The sequence below is a fragment of the Balaenoptera acutorostrata genome, chromosome 2 (assembly GCF_949987535.1).
Source record: "Balaenoptera acutorostrata chromosome 2, mBalAcu1.1, whole genome shotgun sequence".
Lineage (NCBI taxonomy): Eukaryota > Metazoa > Chordata > Mammalia > Artiodactyla > Balaenopteridae > Balaenoptera > Balaenoptera acutorostrata.
Genome location: NC_080065.1, coordinates 13,075,524 through 13,095,158, shown reverse-complemented (window position 1 = coordinate 13,095,158; position 19,635 = coordinate 13,075,524). Strand labels below are relative to the sequence as shown.

The following is a 19,635-nucleotide window of genomic DNA, read 5'->3' as shown; positions in this document are numbered from 1 at the left end:
CATTTATTATTTTTTCTCAAGATTTTAAAATTAAATTTTGCTTTTAATGATACTCATCCTACATAGCTTTGTGTGCTTTAACTGTGTTTTACTTTATTATCACCTGGATAATATTGTGTCATTACAATGATAACCGTTTTAAGGTTTAATATGTCAACTTGGGAAACACAGACACACACACACACACACACACACACACACACTGGCTAGATTAATACTTTAAATGAAAAGACTTCTAATGGTCCCAAAGTATGAATAATTGAGACCATGTAGGTTTTGCCATCTTCCCTTTCCCAATTTGGGTTTTTCCCCAAATTCTATCTTATGCTAATGACTCATTATCTCTCCTTATGTAATTCATCCATCTCCTACATATAAACAAATATTCTCAAATTAATATCTTGAATTTAGCCCTATCAGGAGACTCTAGACCAATATTATCAGCTGTCTGTTGGTCCTTTCCATCTTGGTACCTCCTTTTTCAATGTTTGCTAGCCTACTAGCCCTCCCACTCAAAATGATAGAGTTGGTCTTGAAATCAGCTACTCTCGGGAATTCCCTGGCAGTCCAGTGGTTAGGACTCCATGTTTTCACTGCTGAGGGGGCTGGTTCAGTCCCTGGTTGGGGTATTAAGATCCCACAAGCCGCATGGTGGCCAAAAAGAGAAAAAAAAAAAAAAAAAAGAAAGAAATCAGCTACTTTCCCCAAATTCCTCATTTCTAGTGATTGTACTTTCCCCCTCCCCCAGATCAGGCAGACTCAAAACCTTTGGCTTGTACTTTTCTTGCACCACACTAGTCTGGTTGTAATCCTTCCAAATGGAGTGCACTACTGTCCTTGCACTAAATTCCTCACTGTCCCCATCCTTGCTTGTGGCCGTACCACCTCAGGTAGCAGCATCTTCACTGGTCTCTCTGTCTATGCAGATCTCATCCCTTTTCTGGTCTCTGCTAAAGCTCAGCTGGATTAAACTCCCTCAAGCACAAACGGTTGATCTCATGCTATTGGCTCAGGATTCTTCAAAGCTTCCCCTTTGCCAATCTAATGGAGTAAAGACTCTTTATTGGCAGCTAGAGAAGTCCAATATATTCAATGGAATATTACTCAGCCATAAAAAGGAATGAAATTGGGTCATTTGTAGAGGCATGGATGGACCTAGAGACTGTCATACAGAGTGAACTAAGTCAGAAAGAGAAAAACAAATATCGCATATTAGAAAACGCATATATGTGGATTCTGAAAAAATTGGTATAGATGATCTTACTTACAAAGCAGAAATAGAGACACAGACATAGAGAACAAGCATATGGATACCAAGGGGGAAAGGGGGGGGGAGTGGGATGAATTGGGAGATTGGGATTGACATATACACACTATTGACACTATGTATAAAATAGATAACGAATGAGAACCTACTGTATAGCTCAGGGAACTCTACTCAGTGCTCTGTGGTGACCTAAATGAGAAGGAAATCCGTAAAAGAGGGGATATATGTATACATATAGCTGATTCACTTTGCTGTACAGTAGAAACTAACACAATATTGTAAAGCAACTATACTCCAATAAAAATAAAAAATAAAATTTTAAAGAATAAAATAGGATGGACAAATGGGGAAAAGAAATCTGTTCTCCTTCTTTTTGTTCTCTTTTATTTCCTTCTTTTGGATTTATTATTATTATTATTATTATTATTATTATTATTATTGTTATTCTTTTCCTTGCTGGTTTGTAAATTATGTATTCTATTTTCTTTCTTTCAATAACTACTCCCCAAATAAAAATATTTACACGTAAAAAAAAAAAGAAAATCCAAAATCTGATTCCGTCTATCTTTTCACTACTTCAGTAAGAGTACCTAATATTCTAACCTGTTTAGTGTTTACTATTCACCTGAAAATGTTCATTATGTTAGTTAAATACTATTACTACAATAGTAACAATTCTTCTTCATGTGTATTTGACTGGAATTCTGCTTCTGGTCATAAAGAAGCAATTAGTAGAAGATGGGAACTTATGGCATTAGCAAATGTAAACACTGAACAATTATTTTATATGATGCAGTCGTTTTCAGGCTTTGGCCAACAGGTTGTGCAGGACTTGATTCTTGAGAGAAAAGAAGCATATGAGGTGTCTCATTTTTGTCTCAGCTTTCAGCCTAGGTGTGGTTTCCCAACACTGACCCAAGGAGAGAAAGTGGAGCTTTGTGAGTGAAGGAGCAGATATCAGAGAAGAGGAAAATGTAAGATCCACATAGGAGGGTCCCTCAGGTCCATCTTAGTGCACCTGAGGGCTGAGTACACATGCACAGGAAAAGACTCCCAAAGGCTTCAGGTAGGACAGCCGCTGTGGAACTAAGAGTTGAATGGAGATTCAACTCCACAATCAAAGGTCATGTGGTGCTGAGTGATGTTGGAGTTCTGGTCTCTCCAGAATGAAACAGCCTTGCTGAGCACAGTGGACATTCAGTTGAGATCCCAGAAAAGCCACATTTTGGAAGTAACCACAGCCAAGAGTAAAAGTGATGTCTTAGTACTAAGGAGAAAAACAGAATACACTGACACTATCATGCATGAAATCAAGCCTGACTCTGGAGTGTTTTCGAACCCTAATAACCAGTTTCCCGATTCTCTGGATACCAACCAGGTGCTCAACAAGTAAATTCTGACACTAACTACCCAGAGTTACGATAGATCCTACAGCTTAAGGGCTCAGGGCTGCAAGACTGCTCCTCACTTCAGATGCCAACTGCAAGTCCCGGAGCCATCTGTACTTCTGGTCAACCAGCTATAAATCAGGGGTTCCCACAACCTCTCCTCAGGTCTAATTTGCTAGAACAACTCACAGAAATCAGGAAAGCACTTTATTTACTGTGACTCATTTATTGTAGAGGATACAGCTCAGGAACAGCCAAATGGAAGAGATGCACAGGGCAAAGTACATCTTGTGGGGAGGCGTACAGAGTTTCCATGCCCTCTCTGGGTGCACCAGCCTCCCAGCAACCACAGTGTGTTCAACAAGCCAGAAGCTTTCCGAACCCCAACATTTAGGGACTTGCAGAGGGGGGTTATGGAGGTTTCATTACATAGGCATGATTGAGTAAATCATTGGCTACTGGTGATTATTAACTCAATCTCCAGCACCTCTCCATATCCCCCCACCAAATCTGGGGGCTGGGGCTAAAGTTCCAAGCTTCTAATCAAGGCTTGGTCTTTCTTACAACCAGTCTCCATTGTGAAGCTGACTAGGAGCTAGCCAAGGGTTGCCTAATTAGAAAAAAAAGGCATGCCTATCAATCACCCTTATCACTCAGAGAATTCCAAGGGTTTTAGGAGCTGTGTGCCGGGAGCCTGGAACAAAAAAACAAATATATATTTCCTGTTATACCACACTGAGAGAATCCAGGTGTTCCACTTGTAGCTCAACTATCTGTTAGAGAAAAAGTTAGCACACTTTACAGGGGAACAACATAATCTTCACTCCCTGCAATGAATCATTAACAAATAGAAAAGTATAGAAATATGGTAGATTAAATTCAACCTTATTAAAAATTACAATAAATATAAATGGACTAAACATTCCATTTTAAGGGTAGAAATTGTCATATTGTGTAAAAAGACTCAAATCTGTCTACAAGAGTTACACTTGAAGTATAAGGTCACAGACATTCTGAAAATAACTTAAAATTATACAGGCATAAATTGTTTCATTGTGCTTCTTTTTATTGCACTTTGCAGATACTGAATTTTTTACAAATTGAAGGTTTGTGGCAACCTTGCATTGAGCAAGTCTGTTGGTGCTGTTTTTCCAACAGCATTTACACACTGCCTGTCTTTGTGATCACATTTTGGTAATTTCTGCAATACTTCAAACTTTTTCATCATTATTATATTTGTTATGGTGATCTGTGATCAGTGAGTTTTCATGTTACTATTGCAAAAATATTATGATTTGCTAAAGACTCAGATGATGGTTAGCATGTTTTAGCAATAAAGTATTTTTAATTAAGAAACGTGCATTTTTTAGACATAATGCTATAGCACACTTAATAGACCACAGTATAGTGTAAACGTAACTTTTATATGCACTGGGAAACCAAATAAATTTGTGTGACTCACTTTATTACGATATTTACTTTATTGCAGTGGTCTGGACAAAACTTGGAATATCTTTGCGGTTTCCTGTGTGCAGATTTTTTAAAATTAATGAAATCTAAATTGACCTTTTAAAAATTTATATTTAGAGCTTTCGTAGTCTCTCTAAAATATTCTTCCCTAGGTCAAGATTGCAAAAATATTCCCTTATAACAAGGATAATGCAGCAACTGGACTTTTCATATATTACTAGTGGGAGTATAAAGTGATATAACCATTCTGGAGAAAATTCTGGTAGTTTGTTATAAATTTAATCGTACATCTACCATATGACACAGCATTCTACTTCTAGATATTTACCCAAGAGAAATGGAAACATTTGTCTGAAAAGAGATTTGTTCCAGAACATCATGGTAGCTTTATTAATAATAGCCCCAAGCTGAAAACAACCCAAATGTCTGTGATGATAAGCATATTGTGGTAGAGCCATAGAATGGAATATTGCTCATCAATGATATATGTATGTATGTATGTATATGTATGTATACACACTTCTGAAACATACAACAACATGGATGAAACCTCAAAAAATCATTTTGCTGAGCCAAAGACCCTGGACACAATTTATTTATGATTCTGTTTATATAAAATTCAAGAACAAGCAAAACTACTCTCTGGTGACAGAAATCAGATAGTGGCTGAGGCATGAATAAAAGGAACATGAGGGTACTTTTAGATGTGATAGAAATGTTCTGTGTCTTGACCAAGTGTGAATTACCTGGTTGTATGTATTTAGCAACTTATCAAATTATATACTTAAGTGAAATACTGTGCATTTCACTTTAGGCATATGTTATATTTTCAAAAAGATAAATAACTACTTTAAGAAATTCAGTTTGACCTGGAAAAAACAAAGAAATGAGAAAAATATCTTTGAATGCCCCCTTTTCTGACTTTTAAAATTTTCTTATTTATTTCCTCTTATTTAAATCCTACCAGGCTTCCAAGCCCATTTCAGATGGTTTTTCTAGGAAATACGCTAGATATAGATGGGTGCGTTCATGGAGCAACTATCACAAATGATCTTGCCTCACAACTGTTTGTATAAATGATATATCAGCAAACATAAATGTACACTGCTTAAGGCAAATAATTCACCTGTTCATTCAAGAAAAAATAATCGAACCAGACGTTGGGCTGAGTGTTGTCGAATCTAAGAAAAGGTACTGTCTTGGGCTTCAAGGCTCCTTTTGTTGTGAATGAATTTGTTCACTAAATGAATCTATTAATAACATTTATTCCTCAACATTTATTTTACAAAATGTATTACCTACCATATCCAATAAAACGTTCCCAGGCATTAAGGATAACAATGATGTCTAATAGAATATGGCTCATGACTTCAAAGATCTCACAGTTAATGTTCAAGTCAAACAACTGAATAAGGAATTACAAAAATTTAGACCTGTGCCAAATGCTTACATAAGGTTAAAAAAAGCAGACTGGGGAAATACCCTGGAGGGAAGGACTTTTATATTGAGACTTGAAGAGAGAATATTAGGGTAAACCTTACAACCTTGCAATATTGCTGAGATTCCGCTATTTTTGACCTACAGAAATGGCAAATCCATATGACTCAAGCTGATACCTACAAGAGCACTGTTTCTAGCAAGAGGACCTGGGGAAAGGCCCCCAAAGGAAACAAAGGATGATGCATTCAAGGAACTGAACAATTTAGTTCAGTTCTAGTAAGACCAAACCCTAGGGTGAGAGTTGAAACTGCAGCACAGGGTCAAAATTATAGAGTGAGGCAGACATTATTTCAGAATGGCAATGAGAAGAAACAGACATCAGAGAGAGAGAGAGGAAGAAAGCACAGAAACATCAAGCCTGAATTCAGGAAGTGATGGTCATGATCACAGCTGCATTTGGCCATCACATCGCCTGAGCCTGATGTTCTGGAAGGTCCGTTACAGCTGCGTAGAGAGAACCCACTGAGCAGGTGTCATGAGTCCTTATTCCCATGGTCCCTGTTGCAATTCTATCTGTAGGGACATTTATGAGCTGGTGCTCCTGCTTTAATGGACCTGCTGAGACTGGGAGGCTATGATGCGCTAGACAAATAGAAGAATTATGCCTGGATGTCTAGAGTCTCCAGTTACGCTTATTCTTCTATAGGACTTAGTGACTCATTCTAAGAGCATATACTACATTAAGAATCTTTGCAAGAAAATAGCCTACCAATTGTGCACAACCTACCAAAATGAATTTTTTAACTTCTTATGAAAATGTGAAATGATTCTTAAATGCTATCTAGTTATACTCACCATTTAATGATAATATTGAATCATTGTAGATCTATACATTCTTTTCACTTATTCTTTGTATGCTAGATAAAAATGTGACTTCTTTTTATTAAAAATTATTGTAATTTTTATTACAATTTTACTACAATTGAAGGACTTCAATTTAGAAAATTCTAAATTCTGTACCTCTTTTCAAAACACATCTTAGCAGCCAATAATGCTAATTCTCAGGAAATGTATTCATATAGCGCAGTGTAAACTTGTAATTCACTAATTTGTCACTTCCTCCCATTAGGAAGCAACCATCATTTATGGAGAGCTTGAGAGCGGAGTGCACAGAGCCAGAGGGCTTAAGTGACTTCAAGATGTTGACTGTAATGTTTTTAGGGCCTTGACAACGATGAGGGATGTCAGGTTTTTTCGGTTTAGTGAGTTTCCCACTGAATACAGCAATTCAGCATAGCATAGGGAGACAGGAAGTAAGAGCTTTCCGATAATGGATTCTGTTTATTTGTTGGTTGTCAGTAACTTGACTTGACTCCTGATCCAGTCCAGAACAGCCGATGAACTCATAATGCACCACTGCCATCAAGCTACTGTAAAATACCTGATGTTCAGACAGGCTTTCCTTAATGCATGTTTCTTTCTTTCTTCTTTTTGCTCTTGTTCTTGACCTTTGCTTGCAGTGATTATATTCCTTGTTATCTGTGAAATGTTTGTTGAACCAAGCTCATGTGTCAATATGAACACTCATACATATACATACAAGTTATTTTCAGTAAATATATGTTATTCTCATTTGGTGACAAAGATATAATAATGCCAGTTTCACCTTCTTTATAAAACTTGAAAGTTTATTGTAACTTGTGGATATGGACATTCAGAATATGTTTGTTATGTGAACTAGCAAATAAAAAAGATGAATGCAGTAATTTTTTTTTTATAAATTTATTTATTTTATTTATTTATTTTTTGGCTGTGTTGGGTCCTTGTTGCTGCACGTGGGCCCTCTCCAGTCGTGGTGAGTAGGGGCTACTCCCCGTCGCATTGAGCAGGCTTGTCACCGCGGTGGGTTCTCATTGCAGAGCACGGGCTCTAGGCGCGAGCGCTCAGTAGTTGTGGCTCGTGGGCTCTAGAGTGCAGGCTCTGTAGTTGTGGCGCACGGGCCCAGCCGCTCCATGGCATGTGGGATCTTCCCGGACCAGGGCTCGAACCCATGTCCCCTGCACTGGCAGGCGGACTCTCAACCTCTGTGCCACCAGGGAAGCCTGCGGTAATTTTTTAAAAAGAAAAAAATTACTTGAATAATAAAATAACATTCTCTTGGATGATGGTTTTGAGAAGATCATTTTCAGCTACTTTGAAGATTATAAACATCTATATGGCAAAAGTCATGGAGTGAATAAGAAACAACCCAGGTGTTTATGTCATTTAAAATATAAAGCATTAACTTGATGAGTATTTGAATTTTAAGTTCACTAGGGTTATCAGAAATACTTTAAAAATATATTTTGATTAGTATGCCATTTAAAGTGTACTTATGAAAACATACTAATTGGAAAATTGCTTTTTGTATGATCAATCTTCAGATTCATTATCACTAATTGTGTGACTAATTGTCAGAATCACTAGCACTATTTAAATTATTGCCAAATTTCATAAAATCTGAGATACTTTAAATATGCACCATTATTTTATATACAACTAAGAGAGAAAGGAAAAGGGAAGAAAAGAAGAAAAAGAGGGAAGAAAAAAAGAAACAGCAGAGTAAAGGAAGGGGAGGGGGAAAGGGAGAGAGAGAGAGGGAAGGGAGGGAGGGAGGAAGGAAGAAAGGAAGGAAGTAAGGAGAAGGAGAGAAAGAGAAAATTAGGATGCAAACTAGGACACAAAGCTTTTTTTTTTTTTACTTAAAATTTTGTTTCATTCCTATTGGAAAAGCTCTTTTAGATTCATCTAGATATAGATTTTTTGTTATCATATATTATTGTACATTCTTAAAAATGAAAGTACAAGTTCCATAAGTTGGTGAAGTATTCCCAAAACTTTTCCACAGTCTCTCTTATGATTCACTTTTGATGCTCTGTCATCAGCGTCTTAGTTTTCCATGCACAGCCATCCTCAGTGACACTAAAAGTGGTGAGGGTACAGAACCTTTTTAAGAAGGGTTTCACGGTTTCCTCTGTGATTGTCTTTCCAGCTCTTGTGACACATTCTGCAAGTTTTCTTTTCTTGATCTCACCAGAATATGTCCCTGGAAGGTTTTCAGATAATAGTCAGAACTGATATTTCTTCCTCAAAGTCCTTCAAGTGTTTTTTGAATGAAACACAGCAGGCCCAAGTTCCCACCTGAGGCAGTACTTGAGAACAGTGTCATGACCACCGTCTGGCTGAAAGTGATTGTAAGAAACTACTGGCTGGAAAATGCATTCTGATTTCAGAGATGTTAAGATATGAAAAGTGTGCATCTCAGAATTGTTGGAATGCAATAATTTTATCATTGACTTCTTTTTGTCACTCTTATTGAGTTTGTATAGTTAAATTGAAAGGTGTTAAATGTCTATCTTACGGGGCTCTGCTTTAAAGCTCATCTGTGTAGGACAGGTTGAAGGCTTTCCTGTCTGTAGGTTTCTGCGGCTCATAGGTCAGTAAGAACAAAAGTTATCTCTTGAGATGGAGAGCTGATGGGTTCATTGGTGGAGACAGCATGATACAGGTTTGAGGTAACCTCTGTGGTGACTGGGACAGAGAATCCAGAACACAAAGAACCTTTAACAGATACTCTGAGGACCAAAATGGGGTTGTACAGTGGCTCTGGGCCATGTGAGTACGGCACTTTTCTCTGGCAGCATTCAGCAGAAAGGATAGAAGCAGAGATGTGGGGTTAATCAGAGGTAGAGGTTTTATAAAGCAAGCTTCGAAGGAAAATCTCCTAAGACCCACCCTGCTCTTACTTAGTTGAGTTTTGTACGACCACTGCAAAGGGTGACATTGCAAACAGAATTAAGGAAAGAGCAGAGAGGTAAAACCACTTATTGATTATATTTCTGCATAAGGTGCATATGGATTAAAACAGAAAAAGAATATAAATATAGATTTTAAAAGTTCAGATTTGTCTTGCTTCACCTGCCAGTCTTCTTTGGCTGCAGTTCAGTCTTGTGCCAATTTATAGGTGTTCGCATTTTGTGGAACTCTAAGATCTGTAACCGTTTCAATGACTGAAACCACAAGTGTATGTAGTGTTTACTTCCCGGGTAACCATATGTGAAATGTGTGAGAGCTGCTTCCGGCTGCTTTTGGTGCATTCGGATTGATCTCATTTGATTCCTAAGCCCTGAGTGAAAATAATCATTCAATATAGGCAAAGCCTTCTGCCATTTGGATTGCGATTTCTTTCAATCAAAAACACATAACCTTGGGCTGAACAATGAATGCCTTCCTTAAAAATTACCTCTAAATATAATTTATTATAGAATGATTTTAAATGAACTCAGAAGGATTAATCACGACAAGAATGAGGAATGAATTTCTCCTCTTGCCTTTCCTCTGTATTTACAAATGCCAGTTGTTATCTATCCATATTATGGAAATCAGAGTTCTCCTGGGCGATACATAGCTTTCTTTTCCATCGAATATATAGCCCTATTTTGTAGGATGTGGGAGAGCTTTGATACCCTATAATAATGAAAAATCCAGGAAATGATAGTCACTGACTGAATGTAAGAATCTCAATGTTACTGTTTTTTAATAGGTTAGACAGTACCTGTCTTAAAAAAAAAACAACCCCCCCCCAAAAAAAACCCCAAAATAGTAGAAGTTCTTTTTTTTTTTTTTTAATCCAACAAACATGTAGGTTTATTTTAAATCAGTTTGGTACATGATACAGATTGGTTTTGCAATTTTTAATGAACTGAAATAGAAATGTCTAAATACAGCAGTGTCTGTGCAACAAATATCTGTAGGGATTTTAATAGAACTACAATCTGCATGAACAAATCAGATGAAAAATCTGAAAAGGTTTCTATATACCTTCTGGATTAAAAAGAACCCCAAAATTATTAATGGCTCAAGATACTAAACTGCTAAAGGAAGAAGGGAAAAGGCTGTGAGTTCTGTTGTAAGAGCTCTTTTTGTAAAATCTAATTCCATGTTATCATTCTGTTAGAGCAGTATTCAAAATTACAGAAGATGAGAGGCTTCATCAGCTATATTTTCACAAAAATAGCTATAGTGTTAACATTAATGTGTGGCAAGGTATTCCTATCTAGGTAAATGACAATTATAACATTGTAGCTAATTTTTACCACTTTGGGAGAATGGAAATTCTGTATATTTTCAACTGAATCTTGTATCTTAAAGCACTCACTAAAAACTAATAGCCATGGCACTATAATAAAATTTTTTGTGCGGTACCAAAAATATTACTACTGAGGGAAACAAAAATGTGAGGTAAGCCTACCTTTCCCCAAAAACCTTTGAAGCCAGAGATTTTAAACAATTAAGGCACTTGAAAACATTAGGTATATATACCAATGTGCAAGTAAAACAAACTTTAGCTGTACCAGCAAGTAAAGAAGAAACAGTAAATCTTCATTTTAAGAACCTTTAATTATCTAAATGTAAGGAATTTTGGTTTCTGAAATGGACCAAAGCAACTTGTCATTTCTTACTATAAAATATTGAAAACCAAGTGCTAAACACAGCCGCTATAGGCTAAAGAAACTAAAACAAAAAACCTTAATGACCTAGAAAAGCAAAAGCTCACTTTAAACTGATTTAAGCCTCTGAACTAATCCAATGTGTCAAAGGCAGGGAAGAAGTATCTCTCTAAACCTGAAAACACCAGTGCTTCATAGGGAAACTAAAGAAATAAAAGTATGCATGCTTACTATACTACAGGAATTGAAACTAAGAAGAAGAAAGTATGGAAACGGAGAAAGAAAAAGTACAATCTGTTTATCCAGGGCAGTCATTATTTAAAATCTGCAGTAATCTGATCAACTAAAATTTTTTCTGAAATTACACTGCTCACATTTGCTATCTCAAAACTTAAAATGATTCTTATTGAAAGAGTTAATAAATGATTCTAAAACAACTTCTTTCTTTCTTGCCTTATAGAAGTTACTTTTCCAGAAAGCTTGGTGGAAATCCTTTTAAGGTACAACAGTGTTAGGATACGTTTTTGAAGTACAAAGGAAAATATAATTAAATCGACTTTATACTTTTTAACAGCCATAAGCAAAATGTTGGGAGGTTCAGTAAATGAAGGCCTTTGACTTTGTGTAACATCCTTTAAGTTACTCAGGCTTGGAATAAAGTAGGTAAGTTTTCAATTAAATACTAACATTATGGTATCTAAAAGCAGGTTTACTACTGCTCACATCAACAGTTAACACCCTCAGTCCAACCTTTCCCTTCATTAATGCGAAAGAACAAATCACCAACATTTTAAGTTCCAGTCTGCCTTTCAGTCTGTCTTTTAAGGCACTGTTCTTTATTGTCTCAACGATATAAGGTGCTTTACAAGCATGAACAATAACCAGCTACACTTGAATGTTTTGTATCCTTTCCATTCATTTCTTTAAATCTGGAATGTAATTCCTTGTGTGGCATCTTTTTTCTAATGTAGAAGAAATAACTTATCAAGCACAAAATTCTACTCTAAGGATACTAAATTTGTAAATTTATTCCACTTTTGCAATGATAGCCCAAAATCCACCCGATTGCTGTTCATTTGGCACATTTTTCTCAATTCTGGTTACTAAACTACATCCCGAGTTAGGATGAAAAAATGCAGCTTTCAGGCTTTAAAATGACTACATTTGAATTGCTAAAAGAGTCATGAGGTCGTCTGCGCAGGACAATGTTTTCCATCACTTACAGAGTTACGTTTGGCATGTCAAGGAGAGAGAACATAATCACACAGCAGCAGCCATTTAAAATAAAAGAAGACAGCCACAAGGATTCACGCAGAATATTTCAAATATTCCCATTGAGCAAATAGCTCTAACTGATTTCTCTTCAAGGGCGATGCTCCTATATGCATCCTTTGAAAAATTAAAGATCCTAGAATAGCGTCTTCCATGTGGGACATCTTGAAAGAGAATATTTTGGTTTCAGTGAGTTACACACCAGTCCGTGTTAATTTAGCGGGTCTGTTTACAGAGTGCGGTAGTTTCGTTCTTTCGATTTGCAGAATTTATAGAGAAAGAAAATGACAGCCTGCACACCCAAGACAAGGACAGTTCCTCCAACGAAACTGGCTGCCCCAAAGGTAGACTTGCGCGCAGGTTGTGAAGTCGGCGTTGAAGTGGTGTCCGTTGTACCTGATGTAGTAGCCGTGGTGCAAGCTGTAGACGGGGAAGGCGGAGTTGTGGTTTTCGCTGCAGGATTGGTTGGCAGTGGTGTGGCAGGGAGCCCAGGACAGAATTCTGTGCTGTTCACCCCCTTGCAATCACGCACTGTGGGATTATCTAACAGTAGCTTTTACCTTTGCATTCTGGCCCCAAGCGGGTAGCATTAGCATCAGAACAGGAAACCCCGTGCTGCGGCTCTCACAGGTTTCTGGGGCTGGAGTGGTGCCCGGCGGGAGCGGCGGTGGCGGCGCCGGGGCTGTGCTGGTGGTAGTCGGTAAAGCCGCGGGTGTAGTCGCGCTCGCGGCCAGGGAGGTGGTGTGAGCCGCGCTCCTGCCGCAGAGCGCGGTCAGGCAGCCGGTGGCCGAAAGCCGCGGGCGCCCGAGCCCGGGCATCGCGGCCGACGCGCTGGCCTTCGAGCGAAGGCTGGGACACCCAACGTTGCGTCCGCCCCTCAGACGTTCTTTTACTAGAGGAAAACTAGAGGCATTACCCCTAAAGTGGGATAGGGTGTCTAATGCAAAATTATTCATTTAAAATTTGGGGGAGGTGCTAACCCAAACAGTTTTTTAAAAGCATAGAAAAGGATACATTTTGCATATTGAGAAACAAAACCTAGCTTTATTTTGATGACTTCCCTGAATAACCCAAGATTATCAACTGATAAATTACTGGAATTTATAACTTTTCAACAGGTTAGCAAGAAAATATACAAAAACCGGGCTTCCCTGGTGGCGCAGTGGTTGAGAGTCTGCCTGCCAATGCAGGGGACACGGGTTCGAGCCCTGGTCTGGGAAGATCCCACATGCCGCGGAGCAACTAGGCCCGTGAGCCACAACTACTGAGCCTGCGCGTCTGGAGCCTGTGCTCCGCAACAAGAGAAGCCGCGATAGTGAGAGGCCCGCGCACCGCGATGAAGAGTGGCCCCCGCTCGCCGCAGCTAGAGAAAGCCCTCGCACAGAAACGAAGACCCAACACAGCCATAAATAAATAAAATAATAAATAAATAAATTTTAAAAAAAAGAAGAAAATATACAAAAACCAGTGTTTTCCTGTAGACTAGCAATAGCAAGATAAAAATAGATTGAGAAAAGTTCCACTGGTAAATATCAATAATATATGAACAGGTAGAAATATAGTACTTTACCCATGATTTGAGAGGTAAATCTGAGAGCTTAGTAGCCAAAGTCATGGGTTCTGGAGCCAAGAGAGTGTAATAAAAATACCAGCTTTGTCACTCACTGGCTATGCGATACTAAGTCATTTAATGTGAAGAGCCATCTCTGTGCTTCGGTCCCCTATCTGTGAAATGGAAATAATAACAAGGCCAACACCATAGGGTCATGGTGAGAATTAAAGTAGTTAATATTTGCAAAGCATTTAAACAGTGTCTACAGTGTGGTCAGTACTCTGTAAATATTACTTCTATTGACAATATAAAACTTTAATGAAGAACATAAATAAATAATTGGATAAAGAATAATCATAGTACTGAATAGGAGGACTTAGCATTCAACACTGTCAGTCCTTCCCAAATACATCTAGAGATTTCATCCAAATCTGAGCCCAATCTCAACAAGAGTTTTTATTAAGGAAGTGATGCCGTGTCGTCATACACGGCACAAGTTCTAGAATCAGACAGCCTGGGTTCATTCCTTAATGGTTCCAAGGATTGTTCTCCTAATCTGTAAAGTCAATATAATGATGAAGTATATCTCATAAGATTACATTTGATGATCCATGTCAATAAAGCCTTTGACCCAGTGCCTGACCCACGGAAAGCAATTTGCAAGTAAAAGTTGACTGTTATTAATATTTGGGGGGGGAAAGTGTTTTACTAAAGAAATAATTGTACAAGAGTAGAAAAGTGATTTTTTTTTTTTTAATAAGGGAAGGAGGGAGAGGGGCAATGACTCAGGGAGATTATTCTAGACAGGAAACTGCGTTCTCTTTCTACAGCAGTTAGAACAGTGCGGCACAGGCTCCGAGTTGAGCAGGTGAACAGAGCTGAAGACAAAGTATCTAAACAGATGACCGTGATGATCTACAGGAGCAATTAAAGATCTGCTCTGTGTCAGTCCTCTTTTGAGCATTTTACATGTAAATTAATCACAACACTGAAAGATACTATTGTTGTTACCCCTGAATTACAGAGGCACGGGGAGGTTACGGGACCTGCCCAAGGACTAGTGAGTGTCAGCGTGGGGTTGGATCTGAGAAGCTGGCCCTAGAGTCCACACTCTTCTCCACGCCCTAGGAGATTTTGCTGTTTGGTAGAGCCGAAATGTTAGATCACGGGAGAATATTTAAAGAGTTTGATAAATAGTGCTAGGATAACTAACCAACTGGAAAAAGAAAAAAAAAAAAAAAATATATATATATATATATATATATATATATATATATATATATATCGCCTTACTTTCCAAATTGATTAAAGATTTCAGCATGCTAAGTAAATCTAAATAAACTTGGAAGAAATCATCATGGGAAGGACTTTCCAAAGTGTAGCAAGGTGTAAAGCTGAACCCAGATGGGTCTGTTGATTCCTCGTTGAGAAATGGGTGGGTCAGTGGCTTCATTGGCATCAGTTAGCAAGAGTCGATAAGCTTGGAGAAGGGGGCTTTTGAAGAAGATGTCTGTGCAGCCATCCCTAAAAAATGAGAGCTGAGGCATGGAGATTAACAGGGCAGGACAAAACTGCCTGGCCTTGGTGGCCTCTGTATGGAGAGAAAACCCAGGAAGAATCTAATTCCATCCAGTTCAGTTCATCTCAGTAACATGAGCACCTGCTGTGTGCACTGTGTAGTGTTGCAAATACAGTGTGGAAAAAAATCGGTGCTTTCTCTGTCCTCATGGGGCCAGTTTACAGTCAACTGAGAGAGACAAAAAAATTGTGTAAGAAATTATAATACAGTGTGTTAAGTGCCGTGATAGAAGTTCAGGCTGTTGTTGAATAAGAGGGGCACTTAATCCAGATTTAGCACTTATAGAAGGCTTCCCAGAGCAAACAATATCTAGGCTAAGATCTAAAAGTTAAGTAAGATATAGCCAAGCATGCCTGCTCCTCTTCCTACGCCTATTTGTGAACACAACCATATTTCATCCAGGTGGCAAAGGCAGAAACCTGGACTTCTAAGGAAATAGGCAAATGAACAACTAGATATAGAGGCTCCAAATCAGGAGCAAGATTGGATGGATGTATAGAGTGGAGGCATCATCAAGCCAGCTGCTAGTGATGGAAAACACATGAGAAGAGGTTGTCAAGGGACAGAGTGTAGAGTTAGCACAGGTCCTAAAGCAGCCTCCCGAGTCACCACCAGTTCTGGGACAGACAGAGAGACCCAGAAAGTATAGTGGGAAAGGGGAAAAATCATATAGCAAAACACTAGGAGAGTGAGGTGTCCTGGAAACCAGCGGAAGAGGATTTCAGACTTACAGGAGAGGTGAAGTGAGATCATCACTGATGAGCGGAATTGGTGTGAGAGCTCTGTGAGCAGAGGAGTTCACGTGGAAGCCAGACCACAGTGAGCAGAGTGATGGGTGGAGAGGAGGGGCCAGGTGACTGGGGACCTAGAAGTACTGTAGAGAGAGCTGATTCCCTGCAGCATGGGTTCTCAGGAACAGCAGTCTGTGCATTTGGGCTATTTCTCCAGCAGAAATCAAATAGTTGGAACTCAGACGTGGAGAAGGCAGACAGCCTAATTGGATGTTTTGCCAGACTAGTAATGAAAGGAAATGGACCAGGGATTTAGAGGTCCTTGAGGAAGGCTGGCTGAGGGTTTTAATACAGCGGGGAGTTCAGCTAAGGGACGACGGGAGTGAAGAGCACTAGAGATGCCGGATAGGCAAAAAAATGGTGATGGGACAGGCCAGTCGTCACGGGTCGAGTCACCTATGAGCACAGGAATGATTTTACCAGACTAACGGATTGGAGGTGCTGGAAGAATAGAAGGCTGAAGTGCGCTAGAAGACAGAAAAGGAGAAGGCTGTTTTTACGAGGCTCCCCTGGACTTTGTGACCTGGGCACACACTGCTCTGGCATCCTGGGGACATTGTGAGGGGGGTCGGGAGAGACGGTCAGTTCTAAGGAGGAGAGTACCCAGTGTGCACAGGGACCGAAGAGATCAGACCCCAAGCGTCGACAGCTCTGTGAGCATGGAGGGACAGCACCTGGGGCCAGGATGCACCTTTGGCATCTAAGGGTTTGACTGCATTAGGAGGTCAGGCAGCGTTATCCTTGGACATCCTCAGGAAGGCTGGGTCAGTAGGCTCATTCCTCTGGTGGGCTCAGGAGGGTTGAGACTGGGGAGAAGACTCCTACCTCAGCAGATAGGAACAAAAAGGCAAATTGAACAAAAATGTTTTTAAATATTGAATAAAGAAAATTGGATCCCAAGAAGTGGAAAGCCAAGAACTTCCACACATGTTTGGCAAAATGTGAATTGAAGGTCATTTGAAAATACATGTCACAAGTTTTAAATTAGGAGTAATTCCACTGCGGGAAATTTATTCTGAGAAAAATGTTCTGGCAATTTGAGTTTCAAGGTCTGTTTCAGTGAAATGGTTAAGGGAGGGTTATAGAAAACTGACCCTCCTGGATTTGGATCTCAGCTTTGCCGCCTACTATTCTTGATGACCTTGGGCAAGTCCTCTGTCTCTCTAATTCTCACTTTTCATTATCAGTAAAATGGGTGCATTAGTACTGACTACTTAGAAAGTTTTGAGGGAAACTATGATGACACACATAAAACCCTGAACACAGAAGCTGAGATACCACATGGGAAGTCCTCAGTTTATTTTAATCATGCTAAAAAAAGACAAAAAAAAAAAAAGAGCAGAGGGAGAGGAGAGAACTGAGAAAAAGAAAAGAGAAGGGAAGAGAAGAAATCATTCACAGCCTACTGGTGAAATAAAATACAGTGTATTGAGAAGATGAATACTATATTATATATTTGTGCATATTGACGAACAGTTGTGGGAAACAGGTTTTTTAATTTTACAAAAGCAGATTATGAAACTAGATAAATAGTATGATCCCATTTTTTAAAAATTTGAACATGGTTAATTTTTATAAAATAAGTATTGATACAGATGTAGTTTTTATTGTATGATTTTTATAGGTGGTGTGATGATTATTTTCTTCTTAATATTGTTTACTTTTCTGAATATTTTATGGTAAGGAGGTAATACTTAGATGATCAGTAAGCACACGAAAATTCTTATTTTCCTGTTTCTAAAAAGGAAACTACTACAAGTGAACGAGTAATACAGAAAATGTGTCTGGAAGTGCTACAGACTTTTTCTTAATTACTGCACCAGAAGAGAGTCCCAATCTATTGAAAGACTATAATGATTATTATTGACACATTCAAATATCTCAATAAAGAATTGTTCATATATGGTTTAATTTAGCAGAAATAACTACAGGAAATGATTTTAATGTCTCTTCTTTTAAAAAATGCTATGAAGAGGAGCAAAACGTCTGGGTATAATTTTATGTTATATATACCTGTTTCATATTCTGCTGGGTCATAGTATAATAAATATATGGAAGGAATCATTATAGCTTGGAGTTTGTATATCAGAGAAAATTAATAGTTTGCTTCTTGATGGTTTTATAGCACATCTACTAGGTTTCTGCCATCAAACTAAATTACTTCTGTTATCTCTACTTGAAAAAAGTACCCATTGAGTTTATTTTAATATTTAACCTCAGGTTGATTTATAGGTGACAAGTATCAATTGTCTAATTTTATGCATGAAGGGCCAATACAATGATAGACAGTCATGACTGATGTCCTCTGTCATTATGTATTTATAAAACCAGCAGAATTTTAAAAAATACATTGCAGGGTATCATTCACACAATTTAAGTGTTGCTGTAGTTAGAAGTAACAATTACAGTTGTTTACCTAAAACGTGTTCCAGATATTTACGGCCAGAAAATAAGTTAATGTATTGCCGTACATATTACACAAAGTGACACTTTGGTATCTGTGTTCTCTATCTGGCATGACGTGTTCCTATCAGCCTTTCAGATCCTATTATCTAGGTTGTTTTCACTTTTTCCTATTGATCCATTTATTGATTCAACTATTAATGAACCTTTTCCCACTGTGGAGAAGATGGCCAAAAGTAACAGAGTTGGACTCTAAGTGATTTTCTTGAACTTCGTACACTGAATATTTAAGAAACAAAATCGAGGGGCTGCTTCCCATCATCGGTCTATCTTGTGTATTTGACAACTGGAGTGGGTCATTTTTTAACATTCCCTCCTCTAGGCAAAAAGTTATTTCCAATAATAATTACGAAATCAGATGAATAATAGTGATGACCAGAGAAAAGGTGAAATTGAAAATTTCTTTGTACTTTTATGTATATTCAGGCTGGTAAAAAACAAACAAATATAACAGTAAAAAGGAAATACGTAATCGTTTCATATTTCTTAGTTACATTAGTGCATTTTTGAGGAAAAAAATAGAAAAGAAACATATTGCTTTTTGGTGTCTCACAGTAATAGATAATATTACAGTTTAATCAACTATATTTCAGTAAAAATTAAAAAATAATACTGCAGTTTAATAAGTTATGATATAAGAGGAATAACAATTTTAAAATAATTTTCTAAAGTTGCAGTTGAAAACAAGTAAAATATTACTTGTATGAACTAAAATTTGCACACACACCCAATTACACCTTACAGTTTGCAATCTGTTTTGCTGTTTTCAATTTGAAACACAAGTAAAATGCCAAGAGCTTACATAGAATATAACTCAAGATCTACTTCTTTGCCGTTATAATCACTGTCCTATCCTGACTTTGAATCTAAAGGGAGGATCCTGTAGTACCACAAGGATTGGAGACACAAACTGAATCCAGAGCA

At 38.2% G+C, this 19,635-nt stretch overlaps 1 protein-coding gene and 1 pseudogene across 2 annotated transcripts in view; one reads left to right on the top strand and one right to left on the bottom strand.

The window, feature by feature from the left end:
* Nucleotides 1–19,635, top strand: part of CTNND2 (catenin delta 2) — a 953,172-nt gene that overhangs the window by 233,963 nt on the left and 699,574 nt on the right. The window lies entirely within an intron of this gene.
* Nucleotides 12,556–13,144, bottom strand: LOC130707325 (sialomucin core protein 24-like; annotated as a pseudogene).